The sequence below is a fragment of the Dipodomys ordii genome, unplaced genomic scaffold, assembly GCF_000151885.1.
Source record: "Dipodomys ordii isolate 6190 unplaced genomic scaffold, Dord_2.0 Scaffold116, whole genome shotgun sequence".
NCBI classification, from domain to species: domain Eukaryota; kingdom Metazoa; phylum Chordata; class Mammalia; order Rodentia; family Heteromyidae; genus Dipodomys; species Dipodomys ordii.
In genome coordinates, this window is record NW_012267332.1 from 3,011,999 (window position 1) to 3,030,576 (window position 18,578).

The 18,578-nt window shown below is 38.7% G+C and overlaps 1 protein-coding gene across 1 annotated transcript in view; it reads left to right on the forward strand.

Moving 5' to 3' along the window:
* Zdhhc15 (zinc finger, DHHC-type containing 15) overlaps positions 1 to 18,578 on the forward strand; it is a 101,763-nt gene that overhangs the window by 69,404 nt on the left and 13,781 nt on the right. The window lies entirely within an intron of this gene.

Below are 18,578 nucleotides of genomic sequence, written 5' to 3' on the forward strand. Positions count from 1 at the left end.
CAATTAACCACCAAGAAGCCTGAAGTTAGGCTGTGGCTTATGTAATAGCCTTGAACAAAAAAGCAAGCAAGAATATGAAGCCCTGAATTCAAATCCCAGTACTACCACAAAATAAAAATAAAAAGAATAGTTTAAATGTGCTGAGAAGTAACAAGTATGCAGTGGCAAGCCTACACATAAATGTAGTAGGAGCAAAGGAAAAATCAGGAAGCAGAAATCTGCATTTCCAAGTTTCTCCAACCAGACCATTGGTTTGTCTTGAGACTTCCTGTGGAGAGTCAAAAGTTAGGTGGTAATGCCATATATCCCCATTAATACCATAGTCTTTGTCCCCTCACCCCTGTTTCTTATTTTTATATGTGTTTTATTGTAAAAATACTGTACAGAGGAGTTACAGTTACATGAGTAAGGTAATGAGTACATTTCCTATCCAGCATTATTACCTTCCCCTTTATTTTTCCCTTGCCATCCCTTCCCTCCCTACCTCCCCAACTCTACCTGTTCCCACCCCCTTACACCCAACCCCCACCGAAGTTGTAAAGTTTGTTTTCAACATATTGTCTTGTACATCTCATTGTTACAATGGGTCAACCTGTATCCTTATTTCAACATTTTGTTATTTCCCTTCCCCTCCCCAAATTAGAAAAATGTATATACAAGATTGAAGGCACCAGAATCAATTACAGTGAAAACAGGGGTTATAACATGGGGGAGAAACATACCAAAGAAACAACAACAACAACAAAAAAAACCTCACATAGTACATTAAAAATACGTTAAAAAACAATAGCAAGAAAGAAAAAACCACTTGTGTCCCGATCTCGGGGTTCATTTTGCTTAACATCATCTTTTTTTTGGGGGGGTCCGGTCGTGGGGCCTGAACTCTGGGCCTGGGCGCTGTCCCTCAGCTCTTCAGCTCAAGGCTAGCGCTCTACCACTTGAGCCACAGCGCCACTTCCAGCTTTTTTTTTCTTTTTGCTTATGTGGTGCTGAGGAATCGAACCCAGGGCCTCATGCATTGCAAGGCAAGCGCTCTACCACTCAGCCACCTCTCCAGCCCCATCATCATCTTTTTTAAAAATTTAATTTAATTTTTTTGGTCGGTCGTGGGGGCTGAATTCTGGGCCCGGGCGCTGTTCCTCAGCTCTTCGGCTCAAGGCTAGCACCCTACCACTTGAGCCATAGTGCCACTTCCGGCTTTTTTCTGCTTATATGGTACTGAGGAATCAAACCCAGGGCCTTGTGCATGCAAGGCAAGCACTCTACCACTAAGCCAACTTCCCAGCCCCTTAACATCATCTTATATGGTCATATGTACATAGTTTTTTACCTTTTCTGCTTGTCTTAGACATATACTAGTTCTTGCAAATAAGGGAAACCATGGGACCTATATTTCTTTGGGCCTGGCTCACTTCACTTAGCATAACTTTTTCCAACTCTTTCTATTTCCCAACAAATGGAGCGATGTCATTCTTTCTGATGGAGGCATAGATTTCATATATATATTTGTGCTGGTAGCTTTAGTATAGCCTTGTTTGTGATCATTTGGGTAAATGCCCAAAAGTGAGATTGTTGGGTCATAGGGGAGCTCTATGTGGAGTCTTTTGAGGAACTTCCATACTGCTTTCCAAAGTGGTTGAATAAGTTTACAATTCCACCAACAATGCAGTAGGGTTCCCTTTTGGCAACATCCCCTCCAGCATCTATTGTTATTAGATTTCTTGATTATAGCCATTCTAACTGGGGTGAGGTGGAATCTCAATGTAGTTTTGATTTGCATTTCTTTTATGGCCAGAGAAATTGAGCATTTCTTCATGTGTCTATTGGCCATTCTTATTTCCTCTTCAGAGAAGTTTCTCTTTAAGTTTTTAGCCCACTTATTTATTGGGCAGTTGTTTCTTTGAGGATTTGTTGTTGGGGCATTTAATTTTTTGAGTCCTAAGAATATTTTAGATATGAGACCCTGTCTGTTGTATGGGTAGTGACGATCTTCCCCCAATCCATGGACTTTCTATTGATCTTGCTAGCTATGTTCTTTGCCATGCAGAAGCTCTGCAGTTTCATGAAATCCCATTCGTCCCACCTTTCTTTGATTTGTTGTTTCTGAGTCTTTATTAAGAAAATTTTGTCCTGTGCCAAGAACCCTAAGAGTTTCTCCTATTCCTTCCTGTCATGTTTTCAGGGTGTCTGCTTTGACTTTGAGGTCTTTGATACATTTGGAGTTGATTCTGGTGCAGGGTGATATATAAGGATCTAGCTTTAGTTTTCTACATGTGTTTAACCAATTTTGCCAGCACCATTTATTGAAGAAGCTGTCTTTCTTCCATTCTATTTTTTTAGCTCCCTTATTGAAGTTTACCCACCCCTGTTTCTATGCTTACATGTCGGGTCTGACTTTTTTTTTGGCCAGTCCTGTGGCTTAACGCTTTGCTTGTTCACTGTCCCTGAGCTTGTTTTTGCTCAAGGCTAGCATTCCACCACATGAGCCATAGCACTACTTTTTTTTGTGTGTGTGGTACTGAGGAATTGAACTCAGGGCTTCATGAATGCTAGGCAAGCACTCTACCACTAAGCCACATTCCCAGTCCCTGACTAATTTTTATGTTACTAAAACCAGCCAGCAGAGCAGTTTTTAGTTACTGTTCCGAGTCAAGCCGTAACTAATCTGCAGCAATGTTGAGTAGAGTCATGTGACATTTACAAAAGGTACCTGGAGCCTGGCTCCAGTAGCTTCTACCTGTAATCCTAGCTACTCTGGAGGCTGATATCTAAGGATCACAGTTCAAAGTCAGCGCAGGCAGGAAAGTCTGTGAGCGTCTTATCTTCAATTAGCTACTCAGAAAAAGCCACAAATAGCATTGTGGCTCAAGTGGTAGAGCATTTGAACAGAGAGGCTCAGGGACAGTGCCCAGATCCTGAGTTCAAGCCCCAGGCCAGCAAATAAAAAGGTACCTGGGGTAAATGTGGCTGAATAACGACATGAAGAAGCATTGAGGTGGGTAGCAGACATGCAAAACAAATCTTTCTAAATGTTCAGTCAGTTAGATTATCCAGGCCCATGTTCTCTACCTGCAGAAGGGAGACAAAACACTGCAAGTTCATAATTATGAAAAAAATGGTTCTTACTCAATCCAAAAAATTTCCAACACAAGGAAGACCTTATAATCATGCTGATTACCTGAAAATTGAATATAGTTTGACCTACTCTCGTTATAAACTCAGTCTTCCTGGACAGACTTTTACTTCCAACTGTCCTGAGTGCTAAGAACTCTTATTTTGATACTAAGAAACCTAGATGACAGGGTGCCAGTGGCTCATGCCTAAAATCCTAGCTACTCAGGAGGCTGAGACCTGATGATCACAGTTCAAACTAGCTCAAGTGGACAAGTTTGAGAGACACTTATCTTTGACTAACTACCAAAAAGTCAGAAATGGAACTATGGTTCAAGTGGTAGAGTACCAGCCTTTTGCCAAAAAGCTAAGGGAGGGTGCCTGGGCCTTGAGCTCAAGCTCCAATACTAGTACAAAAAAAGAAGCCTAAATGTTAATAGAAATTAGAAATATATGGAAGCTTAACCTAGTTTGAAATAATTTTCCATAGTGGAAGATGAACTATTCCTAGCTAGGTTTTATGTTAGCAAGTATAGATATAGTGCCACATCATGATCAGTTTACATTTTCAAAAGGAGTCTTCATTTTAAAAATGTATAAAAATTTATATATTTTATTGTAATGGTGATGTGCAGAGGTGTTACAGTTACACAAGAAAGGTAATGAGTACATTTCTTTTCAAACAGTGTTACCCCCTCCCTTATTTTCTCCTGCTTTCCCTCCCCTTCATTTCCCTCTCCCCCAAGTTGTAAAGTTCATTTCCAACATAGTGTTTACTGAGTATCACTTGTTGCGTTGGTTCACCCTAGGTCCCACCGTTTCTGTGAATAAATTTATATATTATAGAGTACTATTTTTTTACTTTTTTCTACCCTTTGACTGTCATGTTAGGTAAGAATTATTATTAATACCATTTTCCATTTTATAACTGAAGAAATTGAGATTAGGATATGTTAAGTAATTTATCCAAGATTATATAGCAAGAAAGAGGCAGTGCTTGAATTCAAATGAAGGTACCCCAATTCCAAATCCTTAAATTTTCAATATAATGTTATGTCTCTCTCAACAAATCACAGCACTGCGGTTTGGTGCCATCTTGATATCTGAAGCATCCATCTGTTAATTAAGCCAAATATTTATAAACTATAATCCTCTTTTAGCTTTATCAAGACTACTCATCTTACATCGATATTTTTTAAATTCATTCAACCTATTCTAATATCTAACAACTTTATTAGAAAGGGTTACAGTTTTAGTAGTACTAGGGTTTGAACTCAGGCCCTCATGCTTTCTAGGCAGATACTCTGCCACTTGAGTCACACTTCCAACACCTTTTGGGGTTGGTTATGTTTAAGATAGAGTCTAGCTTTAAGCCTGGGCTAGCCTCTACTTGTACTTCCCTGTTTCAATGGAGATGACAGGTGGTAACATTGCACCTAGCCATTGTGCTTCCCCAATATCTGAGATTAATAGATGCATGCTACCACACCCAGTTGTTGAACTTACTTTTGCCTGACCTGGTCTGGAACCATGATCCCCAATCTCTGCCTCTCAAGTAGCTAGAAGTACAGACTTCAGCCACTACCTCCAGCTGAAAATGATACTTTTCTTATTCCACTTTCAAAGCCTAGTCATATGGCTTCAAATAACAGTTAGAGAATCTTGTTTTTCACAAATGCTAGGTCTGCCAGAAAGACAAAGCATACAGGACAGTCTAGCTCAACTTAGAAGACCTAAATGCCCATCTTCAAGTGCAAGAAGCCAATGAAAGTCCAAACAATTGAGCAGAGCAAGGATTATAATCCAGTGCCCTCATTTTAAAGAGCGGAGAAGCTGAGGTTTTAGGTAGATTTTCTCACATGATGTAGCTAGAGGCTAAGATGAATCTAGGGCTTGAAAGCTGCTGTAAAATTTAAACTGGGATTCATTGGTTCAATCAATTTTGATATAGGTAAAAGAAAACTTTAAATCAAGAAGGCCTAAGGAGACAAACATGATGGTTCACACCTGTAATGCTAGCTACTCAGGAGACTGAAATCAGAAAGGTTGCTGTTCAAGATCAGCTCAAGCAAAAATTCTTAAGACAACTTTTCAACCAATAGACAGGCATGGTTGTGTGAACTGGTTATCCCAGCCAGGTGGGAGGCTGGGATCAGGAAGATCCTAGTTCCAGGTATCCCAGGCAATAAAGGTTGCAAGACTCAGCTCAATGGAAGAAAGTTTGACAAGAAGATGCATGTCTGTCATCCTAGCTACAGTGAGAAGGGTAGCATATGAAGATCTACTGCCCGGGTATGGGCTGAGGCAAAAAAAGCAAGACTGTATCAAACAAACCAGTAAAAAAAAAAAAAGGGCTGGAAGAAGAGGAAGGAGAAAGAAGAGGAAGCCTGGATTGCAACTCAATAGTAGAGGACTTGCATAGCACACAGATAGAGCCCTGGGTTTGAGCTCTAGTACTGCAGATCAATCAATTAGTCAATCAATCAAGTGAGTTAGTAAGTGCAGGCAGTCTTTCCATAGAAAGAAGAAAGTAACTCCCAGACATCAGTGCTTCAGAATATTCCTCTTCACTTGAGGCACTGTGGGAATTTGTCATCACATTCAACTTTGATAAGCCAAGACAGGTAAACTGCCCTTCTTGCTATTTCAGTAATTCTATTTTCTTCAGCTCAACACATTGTCCTGCATTGCTGGACATGTTTGACACATCATCAGATGTTTACACAAATAAATGCAATTCGAAGGGAGCAACAATGTATGCATTTTTCCCTTACTGGATTTATGACTTTTCCTTCCCTATTTGGGACCTAGAGAAGTGACTTGTGCTGGAGATTTACTTTTGTATGTGTTCTAAGTTCTTGTCATCTTTTTATATAAAATGATTTCTTACAACTTTGGCCGGGAGAGGGGTGGGGAAGGGAGATGGGAAGGGATGGGAAAGGGAAACAAAGGAGGAGGCAACAATGCTTGATAAGAAATGTACTCATTACCTTGCTCATGTAATTGTAACCCCTTTGTAAGGTATTTTCGCAATAAAAAAATAGTACAATAAAAAAGAAAGGAAGGAAGGAAAGAAAGAAAGAAAAAAGAAGGAAGGAAAAGTAAGAAAGAAAGAGGAGAAAGGAAAGAAAAGAAGGTGGTGCTTTCTGCTAAACCATATTCTCAGCTGTTCCCATTTTCTGGGCAGAACTGATTATATACAAACAATGCATTTTTTTCTTTTTTAGACTATATATATATAATTGTGTTATTTTTTGTTTTTGTTGGTTGTGGGGCTTGAACTCTGGGCCTGGAAACTGTCGCTCAGCTCTTCAGCTCAAGGCTAGCAGTCTACTACTTGAGCCACAGCGCCTTTTCTGTTTATGTAGTGCTGAGGAATCGAACCCAGGGCCTCATGCATGTAAGGCAAGCACTCTACCACTGAGCCATCTTCCTAGCTATATATATAAATAGAGAGAGAGAGTCTTTAAACTATAAAATCTCTATTTTAAAGAGGAAAGAACTAAGTAAAGAAACATCTTTATTAAATGAAGAGATTTAAACAGGCTTCTATGGTATCAATTTTAAAAGAAACTAATTATCATACAAGCGCATAGAAAATATGCAAATAAAGTATACATATGCATATAATTTTCTACAAGCATCTTTTTAAAGACTTTTGACAGACTTGTTATACTTCAGCTAATTTTTTATTTTTTTATTATTATTGTAAAGATACTGTACAGAGTGGTTACAGTTACATGAGTAAGGTAATAAGTACATTTCCTATAGAGCATTGTTACCCCCTCCTTTGTTTTTCCCCTACTATCCCTTCCCTCCCCACCTCCCCAACTTCTCCCTCCCCTGCCCCAAGTTGTAAAGTTCATTTTCAACAAAATGTCTTGTATGCCTCATTGTTACCATGCGTCAGTCTGTATCCTTGTTTCAGTACTTTGTTATTTCTCTTCTCCTCCCCAAATTAGAAAAATTTATATTCAAGATGCAGGCACCAGAATCAAACACAGTGACAACAGAGGTTATACCATGGGGGAAGAACATACCAAAGAAACAAAAAAAAAATCACATAGTACATTAAAAACAACAGCAACAAAAAAACTTCTTGTGTCCCTGCCTTGGGATTCATTTCGCTTAGCATCAGCTAAGCTTTTGACCTTTTCTGCTTGTACAGTAAGATTATCCTAGACATATACTAGTTATTGCAAATAAGGGAAACCATGGGACTTATGTTTCTTTGGGTCTGGCTTACTTCACTTAATATGATTTTTTCCAAGTCTTTCCATTTCCTAACAAATGGGGCTGTGTCATTCTTTCTGATGGAGGCAAGGAATTCATATATATATATATAAACACATATATATTTCACATTTTCTTGATCCATTCATCTACTGAGGGACATCTGGGTTGGTTCCATATCATAGCTATGGTGAATAACGCTGCAACAAACATAGTTGTGCTGGTAGCTTTAGTATGGCCTTGTTTGTGATCGTTTGGGTAAATGCCCAGAAGTGGGATTGCTGGGTCATAGGGGAGCTCTATGTGGACCCTTTTGAGGAACTTCCATGCTGCTTTCCAAAGTGGTTGAACAAGTTTACAATTCCACCATCAATGTAGGAGGGCTCCCTTTTGGCCACAGCCACATCCCCTCCAGCATATGTTGTTATTATAGCCATTCTAACTGGGGTGAGGTGGAATCTCAATATTGTTTTGATTTGCATTTCTTTTATGGCCAGAGAAGCTGAGCATTTCTTCATGTGTCTATTGGCCATTCTTACTTCCTCTTCAGAGATCTCTCTTTAAGTCTTTAGCCCACTTATTAATTGGGTGGTTATTTCTTTGAGGATTTGTTGTTGGGGCATTTAATTTTTAAGTTCTAAGTATATGCTTTAGCTTATTTTGAGGAAGTGATTCAGAAATAAATGTGCTTTGCCCATTACAAATTTTTCTGTAGTTTATATATTAAAATTAGAGGTTACAATATGTCTTTTTTCCTTTGTTCTATTTTTTAATGATTTTTAAAACATTTTTATTACCTTTAAGTAGTTGTACAAAGAAGTTCCCATTCTACAAAATAATTTCTTTATACTAATATATTCAAAATTGGCATCTATTTCTTACAAACTGGATGAGTAACCTCTATAGCTCTGTCTATTGTGCCATGAGTAATAAAAATGGACATGAGTTTCAGGGAAATATTTAAATGCAAACGTCTATGAGTCAATACCTATCTCTATGTAAAACCATACAGAAACCCTCAGCCTCTCAATATTTTCTTAAAGACTGATTTCTCAATATTTTTATTTTATGGCTCTGGTGCCTTTCTGAATATTCTGTCCTTTTATTCTTCAGTTGGTAACAAAGCCTAGGCCATTTTCCAATAATAAAATTTTAAATTAGTTACTGAACTCTTTTGATCTTGCAAGTTTGAGATGTAGCAATCCAGAGATGGTAACCATAGTCAAATTCCTTGAACAGTGAACTTAACAAAGACATTGCAAAGACTCCAGCAGCACAGCAGGGACTTTTTTCCACTTTTGAGTTGTGCGACTAGGATCCTACAATGCACCCTCAAGAGTATCCCCGTGCCCCGCCCCCATCTCAGGACCTCCTATTAGACTCCATCTCTTAAAGTTTCTGCCAACTGCCAGTATTGCCATGCTAGAGGCCAAGCCTTCAACACATGGGTTTTTTATATACACATACATAATGAAAAGATTATTGCAGGAAGCTGTTTGACATAGACATCATCTCACAGGCTTCTTTTAATAATAAAAACATCTAAATTCTTCTCACTTAGGAAAATGGTATTATATCGCTTCTTGTCCTTTTGGCTAAGATCAAGTATAGGAAAATGGTATTATATAGTATATAGTTATCTATAGTCCTGGTGCTGCCCTTTAGATCTTCCCATTCCTCCCCAAACCTCTGCCTGCCTAGGGTAACTACTGTTCCATTCTATTTCTGTGTATTTGACCCTTGTTTTAGAGATCATATAATTTTTGTTTGGTATCTGGCTTATTTTACTGGAAATAATGTCCTCCAGTTTCATCCATTTTGTTGAAAATGGCAGAATTTCCTTTGTTTTTTAAAGTTGAATAACTCCCATTGTGTGTGTGTGTGTACTTCACAAATTCTTTTTTTAATTGTAAAGCTGATATACAGAGGAGTTACAGTTACATAAGTAAGGAAATGAGTACAATTCTTGTCTAATATTGTTCACCCCTCCCTTGTTTTCTCCACTCCCCCTCCCACTACCTTCCCCCCACTCACAAATTCTTTATACACATATCCATACACAGACACTTTGGTTGTTGCCATATCTTGACTTTTGCAAATAATGCTGCAATGAACATGCACCTGTATAACCTACCATGTCTTATTTTAGAGAACCTCTGTACTGTTTTCTCCAGTGACTGTAGCAACTGGTATTCTCATCAGCGAGGTATGAGGGTTCCTTTGTCTCTGCATTCTCACCAATACTTGTTATCTTTTGACCTTTTGCATATGTGTGTGTGCACGCACGCATGCATACAAGCATACCTGCCTGCATGTATGGGGGTTAAACTCAACTCCTCAAACATGCACAGCAAGTACTCTACCACTAAGCTGCAACCTGAGCCCCATCTTTTGACTTTCCAGTAATAGTCATCCTGTGATGTAAAATGATCTCTCCTATGGTTTTCATGTGCGTTTCCTTGTTGATTTGGGTTTAGAGCACTTTTTTACTAATTTGTTGGTGATTACTGTATCTGTCTACTTTGAAAAAAATTCTGTTTAGTCCTCTGTGCATGCGTGCACACACACACACACACACACACACACACACACATACACACACACACACCAATCCTAAGACTTGAACTCGGGGCCTAGGTGCTGTCTCTGAGTTTTTCCAGTCAAGACTAGTATACTCTACCACTTGAACTACATGTCTATTTCCTGCTTTTTGGTGATTAATTGGAGGTAAGAGTCTGGTGGGTTTTTCTGCCCAGCTTGGCTCCAAACTGTGATTTTCCAATCTCAACCTCCTGAGTGACTAGGATTACAGGTGTGAGTCTCCAGCACCTGGCTTTCTTCAATTTTTTTACAACATTGTTTTATAGCTTTTAGCATACATACCTTTCATTTCCTTGGTTAAATTGATTCTTTTTCTTTACTGAGCATACTAGTTTATGAGATTGATATTATGGGTTGATGCAGACAAAATGAAACTGCCTTCCCTATACCTTTTTTTAAAAAAAATTTACTTTATTGTAAAGGTGACTAACAGAAGGGCTGTAGGCACATAAGTAAGGTAATAAGTACATTTCTTATGCTGGTCCTGGGGCTTGAACTCAGAGCCTGGATGCGACCCTTTAGCTTTTCTTCTCAAGGCTAGTGCCCTACCGCTTGAGCCACAGCTCATTTCCAGCTTTTTGGTGGTTAACTGAAGATGAATCTCATAGACTTTCCTGCCTAGACTAGCTTTAAACCACAATTCTCATATGTCAATCTTCTGAGTAACTAGGATTACAAGCATGAGCCACTGGCACCCGGCTCCTATACCTTTTTGTGTGATTATTCTTGGATTGTTTCCTCTGCTACATGGTAACAGCTTTTTAAGTGGACTTCTGAGCTCTTCCTGAGTTATTTTCATTCTTGGTTAAGTTTTAAATTATTGCTCTTTGTGGGAGCAGAGAAGGCCAGGGTCTCTTATTCTACCAGCTGATTAATAGCACCTAGAAGTATTTCTTTCATCAACATCTGTAATTGAATATTGATATTAACTGGCTCTAGAGATGTTCTTACTGAGAAATAAGTTAGTATACATAGGAATACAACCCACTTGTGAAGAAAGTTTACTCTGAAGACCTTACCAAGGAGGCATAAGAGGATTGTTTTTACATTGTCTCAAATAAGCTACTTCAAATAAGTTGTAGTCAGGGAAGTTTGAATTGAACTGTGCAACAATGATTGGACAGACAACATCTTCCTTAACCCTTCTCCCATGAGGTTGCTATTTTAGGTATGGTTTTGCCGAGGCCTCCAAGAAGCAAGTCACTTGAGCCTAGTAGTCATCTCATGACGCTTTAAAAAAAATATTTATTTTTTATTGTGAGAATACCATACAGAGGAGTTACAATTACTTGGGCAAGATAACGAGTACATTTCTTATCAAGCATTGTTGCCTCCTCTTTGTGTAGGCTTGTTGGGTACTGGTAGCTCACATCCTAGCTATGCAGGAGGCTGAGGTCTGAGAATCATGGTTCAAAACCAAGCCCAGCAGGAAAGTCTATGTGACTTTTTTTTTGTCGGTCATGGGGCTTGAATTCTGGGCCTGGGTGCTATCCCTCAGCTCTTCAGCTCTAAGGCTAGCATTCTACCACTTGAGCCACAGCACCACTTCTGGTTTTCTGGTGGTTTGTTGGAAATAAGAATCTCATGGTCTATCTTGACCGGGCTGGCTTTGAACCATTATCCTCAGATCTCAGCCTCCTGAGTACCTAGGATTACAGGCATGAGCCACTGGCGCTCAGCTCTATGTGGCACTTATCTCGAATTAACCAGCAAAAGCCAGAAGTGGAGCTGTGGCTCAAGTGGTAGAATACTAACCTTGAGCAAAAAAAAATCCTAAGAGACAGCATCCAGGCCCAAGATCAAGTCCCAGTACCTGCACAAAAAGGAGAAAAAAGTATGTTGGCTTAACCCTAATACAGTCAGAACTTTCCAGATAAAAGTTATCCCAGTGTTTACAGGAACTTCTCCAATCCTTCTATTTTCTAGGATAAACCTAAACTCATAATAATTGACTTTTAAATAATTCCGTTACCTGGACCCACAAATTGGAGTATTCATAAAAGATTATTAAAAATACTTAGTTTGTGAAGCTAAACTCAGCTTTGGTTTTGATATTAGTACCGTTAGACTTTTTCTATTAAAAAAAATGTAAGACCTCTATCCACAAGGCTTAGCTTCTTTATTTTCTAGTTAAAAAAAGTTAAAGCCAGATCCTTTCCTCTTTTTACATAGCTCTTCCATCAGTCTCATTTGAGGATCCAATTGAGAGCTCCAGGTCAAGATCAAACTCTAGGGTACCTGATAATTATGCACAGCCTACTCTAGATGTTCTGTATCATGTACTAAGTATGACAAGAAAATATTTCAAAAGAATCTGATGATAAAAGAACTGAAATTCTCTTAACTAGCTCAAACTGCTTTTAACTCCAACTGAGACTTGAAATGAACTCTTGAATTTCTTTTGATAATTTTTAATAGAGTACATCCCGGGAGGGGATATTTTTAACAAGTTAAAAAAAATCCAGTGTGCATGTATGAGAATATCACAATGAAACCCCTTCATATCACAAATATATCTTAACTCAAAAAAGTGTAAAAAAATCTCTATAATACAAAACCAAAATTGCTTGAATTTTCTAATACAACCTTCTGGTGTTAATGATCACTAGCACTTGAAGTACTAATCTCCCTCATGTCAAATGCTGAATAATTATCTTTAAAATATTGATTTTTGTCCCCTAGTATATGAAATTTTTTGTACTTAGGCCAGTTTCTTATTCTTTTATTTGGACAAAGTGTTCTTTACATATACTCATTACTATTCAAGGTATAAAAGTTTTCTTTTCTTTTCTTTTGTTGGTATTAGGGCCTGAACTCAGTGCCTAGGTGCTATCCCTTAGTTTTTTTTTTTTTTTTTTTTTGCTCAATGTTAGCACTCTACCACTTGAGACACACTTCCACTTCTGGCTTTTTCATAGTTAATTGGATAGTCTTGTGGAATTTTTCTTCCAGGGCTGGCTTTGAACCTCAATCCTCAGATCTCAGCCTCCTGAATAGCTAGAATTACAGTTATGAGCCACCAATACTCAGCTCTGATTTATTTTTGATCTGGTAGTTTCTGCTGCCATGACAAATTTCCTGTTAGAAAGACTAACAGAAAAAATTAGCTACTATTTATGGAGAGCATACTATAGTTTGGATACTGGACCCATAATGAGCATTAAAATAGTGCAGTCTATGAACTAATAGAGACATACATGGAAAACATGCATGGAAAATTTTCCAACTTCACATAATACAAGATATGTGTAGTCAGGTTAATTCAGTTAGCAAACTAGTATCAACTGGATGTGACCTTTGATACAAGACTAAACTTCATTTTATGGATGATCAGAAACTGTGAAGGGTTTTTTTTTTAGCAGGGGAAAGAATAGAAAAATGTTATTTTTGGAAGATGATGAAATGATACACTTATCAAAGCACATTTTTGCCATATGGCAGAGGTGGCTGTGATTCCCAGACCTTGAAAGAGAATTGGTGAGGGCCCTTGTCTTCATCACAACTCACACTCTCCAAGTGTATTGTGTATACAAGAGCTGTGGTTCTGAGATAAGAGGCCTTTCACATCAAGAGCTTCATTGTTAGAAGATACATCTCTGGGTGAAGTTTTGTGCAATCATCTCCCAGTCAAAAACAGCCATTGAATCTTGCTTGAAGCAAACATTACTTTATCACTGTGCTTCAGGCTTAACCGTACTTGAATGATAATGCCTGAGAAGCTTTGAACACTGCTACGGGACTTAGACCAGGTCTTACATTAAATTCATGATTTCTACCTGAAAAGTACTTCTTCAGGAGCACAAGATTGCCCTTATTTTTTCTCTCTAGATAGTGTTAATGGATGAAGACAGTTTTGGGAAAGTCCTTAGTCTCGGGCAATTCTTTACCAACTTTCCACAAGGGAATTCAAGATACATTGACGTGTACTAGAGCCTTCCAAACTGGTTTTCACATAAGCCATATCCTTATCATTAGACATTTGTGGATCTTTTCCAATAGGCTATTTTCTCTCTTATTCCTACATGTGGGTGACAGTACTATTCTTGGGTAGAATGTCTAGCTGGTTGACCAAAAATATAAAAGGATAGGGAAGAGAAACCCATTTATTCAGTGTATTTGGAAGATAAGACATCCACAAGAAGAGTTGTGCAACAAAACACAATGCAGGATATGTTACTGACCAAATAAACAAAACTGTGAAGTGTTTGCAATAGGATCTCAAAGGAAAGGATTCTGTAACCTAGACTAATCAGAAAAGGCTTCACAGAGTAGGTAGGATTTGGACCTCAAAGATTAAATAGGACTTGGATGGGTGGCAAGAGAAAGGAGGTATGTGGTATAAGGAAAGTCATAGATGTTATTCATGAGACCCCAAACAGAGAGAAGGACAGGAAGAATGCTCCCTAGCTCCAGTAAAGAGTTTAGGAAGTAGAGGACTAGATGTGGAAATCAATGAAATCAGAGACCTTATCATCTTAATTTTCTTATTCTCTGCACCCTTAGCAAAATATTGTTGCACAGGTGGTTGAGAGTGGCTCACTCAGGAGACTGAGATCTGAGGATCACTGTTTGAAGCCAATCCAGACAGGAAAGTCCACGACATTCTTATCTCCTATTAACCAGCAAAAAGCTGGAAGTGGAGCTGTGGCTCAAATGGTAGAATTCTGGCCTTGAGCAAAAAAGCTCAGGGACAACACCCAGGCCCTGAATTCAAGCTGCAGGACCAGCACAAGAAAACAAAAATACAGTTGCACATGGAAAAAGATGGTTCTAAGGACACAACTAACATTTGTTGAATGCCTATTATGTGCCAAGTGATATACAGGCTTTGTTACATTCAATATTCATACTCAATGAGTAGCACATATTAAATAACCTAATTTTTATAGAAAATAAAACTCAAACTCAGAGAACCCGACAGTCACATACCTATATAAGTCATTGATCCTGGCTCCAAAGTCCAAATCCTTGATCTCCGTGACACCTAGGATCTCTCTTTTGCTCCTCTTTCCTGTCTAGTTTATATGCCTTCTTTATTATTAATATTTTTATTGTAAAAATAGTGTACAGAAGGGTTACAGTTATATGAGTAAGGTAATGAGTACATTTCCTATTGAGCATTGTTACCTAGAGCATTACCTCGAAGGTCTATGAAGGGAGGAAAAACCTGGAGAGCTCCTGCATGGGAAGCACTTCTCAGTTTTGACACTAGGTTATACGTGTGACTTTTGGACATCTTTTCTCTAGACCTCAGGTTCAATTCCATGATGTCTACCCTAACTTCACCTCCATGTGTGGTCTTTTCCTCAGCCCATCTGGCACTGAGGAATGAGAAGTCAAATGGATTTACTACAACCATATATATATATATACACATATATATATTGTTACAAAATATACAAAAATCTACTACAAACATTATAAATGTATGTCCACATTCTGGACCAAATTTATTAATTCATGAATTCTCTGTATAAACATTTGTATCACCTGGACATTTTGACCATTGCCATTTGCCTTTGCTGAAGTGTAGAAACTCAAGATCATCCTTGAAAACATCAAACACTAGGTTAGGGGAAGGCCTGTTTCTTTGAGTAGCTAGACATCTGCAAGTGACTTTCTGCTCATGTTCCCATGGCCTTAGCACTTGGAAAAATAGACAGTAATATCATGGATGTTCATTTCCTGCTTTTCCTATGTTGTCTAACCCCGAACTCCAACTTAGTTCCTGAAGTAATATAATTCTTCAATCAGTGAGTTCAAATCAGACAAAACTTTCTGCAAGAATACTTCAAACACAGCATTGTGGAGGTATATAAAGATAAATCAAAGTCCTCTATCCTTAAGAAAATCACATTTGTAGGGGGAAATGGGAAGAGTACAGAATTCTAACACATTGTTATATCTGATAGAGGATTAACCTGGTGCTGAGCACTATGTGATACCCATAGTAAATGGATATCCTAACCCTAACACTGAGTATTTGAATAAAAGAGGGGAGAGTTAAATATCACACTAGGGAGAGTTGTGAGGAAGAGTCAGGACTTAAGCCAGATGCTATTGAGTAGCATCAGTATAGGTTCTAGAAGAAAATAAATAGTATCTAATATGTATACTATTTTATATACATATGAAGAGGCACTTAGGAATTGTACCTTTGTGTTTCTCTCCTAAGAATATCTTCTTTTGGCCTTACTGTGTGTGAGTGATCTCTCTCCTTCCCCCTCCCCTCTCTCTCTTTTTAGTGTTTGATGATTCTGTCTTCTTTACCTATGTATGGTGTATTCAAGTGTATATCTTTGGGAGGGTTGAGGGGAAAGGTACAGAATTCAAGGGGAAAGTGTCCAGTGGAGCTCACTGGACACTGATGAAAGTATACTATACAACTCGTGAGTGGAGACAGGAGGGAGGAACTGGAACAGAGTGAGGGAAGGGAAGACACCGTTGTACTCATTACCTGACTCATGTAATTGTAGTCCCTCTGTACATCACCTCTATAATAACAATTAAGTAAATGAATACAAAAGAAAGAAATAGCATATTGTACAAGAGGTACAATATGAATGCTGAAAGAGAACTAAGCAAGCTATCCATTCTGAAGCACAGCTTGTGAGCTTGTGAGAGGTAAAAATATGCCCAGATGATAGAGGGCTTTGTAGACTTAATATAGTAGAAAATAACTATTAAAATTATGCTCTTGAGATAATGTTTACACACCAAAAGATTAATTTTAGGAAGATTACTTATGTACTGATATGCAGGAATGAAATGGAGTTTGGAGACACAAGAACTGAGAAGAACAGCAACAAGCTAGACTTGTGTCACAGTGGCTTTATGGGTGGTGGTAACGAGACATTTTTATTTAATTGAAAATAGTCCTCCAGACTACAGAGATGGGATCCATTTGCATAGATATGGCAGTTAAATGCATGAAAATGGAAGAAATAAAGGAGGGGATAAAATTATGTAAAGGAAATAAAGCATAAAATCTGAACTGATAGAGTGTTGAAATACATCCGTGTAGACAAAGAAATGAATGGCAAAAGAGGAAGTCAGAAGGCCAAGGATAGAAGCTTGAAAACACCTAAGAGTTCAGAGGAGAATATTCAAAAATCCTGTGGATGAGAGAGTATCACCCTATCTATTATACAGAGGGAAAAGCTGAGGCTGGGTGACATGTAAGATCCTGAAGCATTTATGACTCAACCTAAGTTCTTTCAAGCTCTGCACGGTTTCCTCCATTGTGTCTCTGCACTTCCCAGTCTCTAAGAACCAACAACTAGAAGGAAGTGTATATGCACTTCCAGTCACTTTTTATAGTACCAAGGATTTATGTGGGAACCTAGAATTTTAAAGGAAAAGAGATCTTGGATAAGACAAGAAAACCAAAGCTGAGCCAGCATACACTAGGACTAAAATGATACCACTGGTAGACATCTACTGAATAATGAATTTATTGCCTGTGCCTACTGCATGGGCAGCAAGAGCAGGTGGGTTGGGGGATGTAGTATAGGTACAGATGGCAGAATGAGAAGGTGAATTGATTCCCTACATTCAGCTTTGATCTGCTATGCAGAGCCTGATATTTTGGAACTGCTTTCACTTTCAAGATATTCCTCAAAAGGTGAGCTACCTGTCTACTTTACCTTCCTCTCACCCTAGAAGTGAGAATATGAAGGAAGTGGATCATCAAGTGTTTCATCTAAGGCACCATGTCTACAAAAGCATGATTTTACTTGGTTGGTGGAAGTATTCTGTGCCATAAAAAGCAGATGAATCACAGTGAAAAAAAGTAAAAGCAATCCACTTAGCAGAATCGTAACTCTCAACTTCTAGAAAGGTTTGCTGCCAAACCATACCTATTAAATTTTGACAAAGCTGATTGCTAGCAAGGAGTGAGCATCCAAAAGATTTAGGATTACTTCTCAGGAACAGCAAGTCAAGAAGTCTGTTGCATTTGCAGAATTATCTTTCCCTCTGCTGATGCCTTCTTTGTAGAAATGATAGATAGGCAAGACAGACAAGATATGTCCTTAAGCACCTGCTGCCTTTTTCTCCTTGTCTGACCAACGTGTTATTCTCTGTTCCTTCCTGCTGATAACTGATTTTCTATTATTCCCCCTCCCAATTATGGCTGATTTCTTTTCAGATTTAATGGCAAGAATACCCTCCAGCTGGGATTCCACAGAAAACAAAAATGTGGTTTCTATCATAGGGTCATGATTCCAAAAGACTTTATCAAAAGCCCTTCTGCTCTTCCACTGTTCCTGGGAGAAAGCAGCTGAGGATTTAAAACTTGCCTGAAACTGGGCACTGGTGGCTCACGCCTGTAATCCTAGCTACTCAGGAGGCTGAGATCTGAGGATCACGGTTCAAAGCCAGCCTGGGTAGGAAAGTCCTTGAAACTTTTTTTTAATATATGCTTATTTTTATTATTTTTTGGGGGGTGGGTCCGGTCATGGGGCCTGAACTCTGGGCCTGGGCGCTGTCCCTCAGCTCTTCAGCTCAAGGCTAGCTCTTTACCACTTGAACCACAGCGCCACTTCCGGCTTTTTTCTTTTTGCTTATATGGTGCTGAGGAATCGAACCCAGGGCCTCAGGCATGCAAGGCAAGTGCTCTACCACTGAGCCAC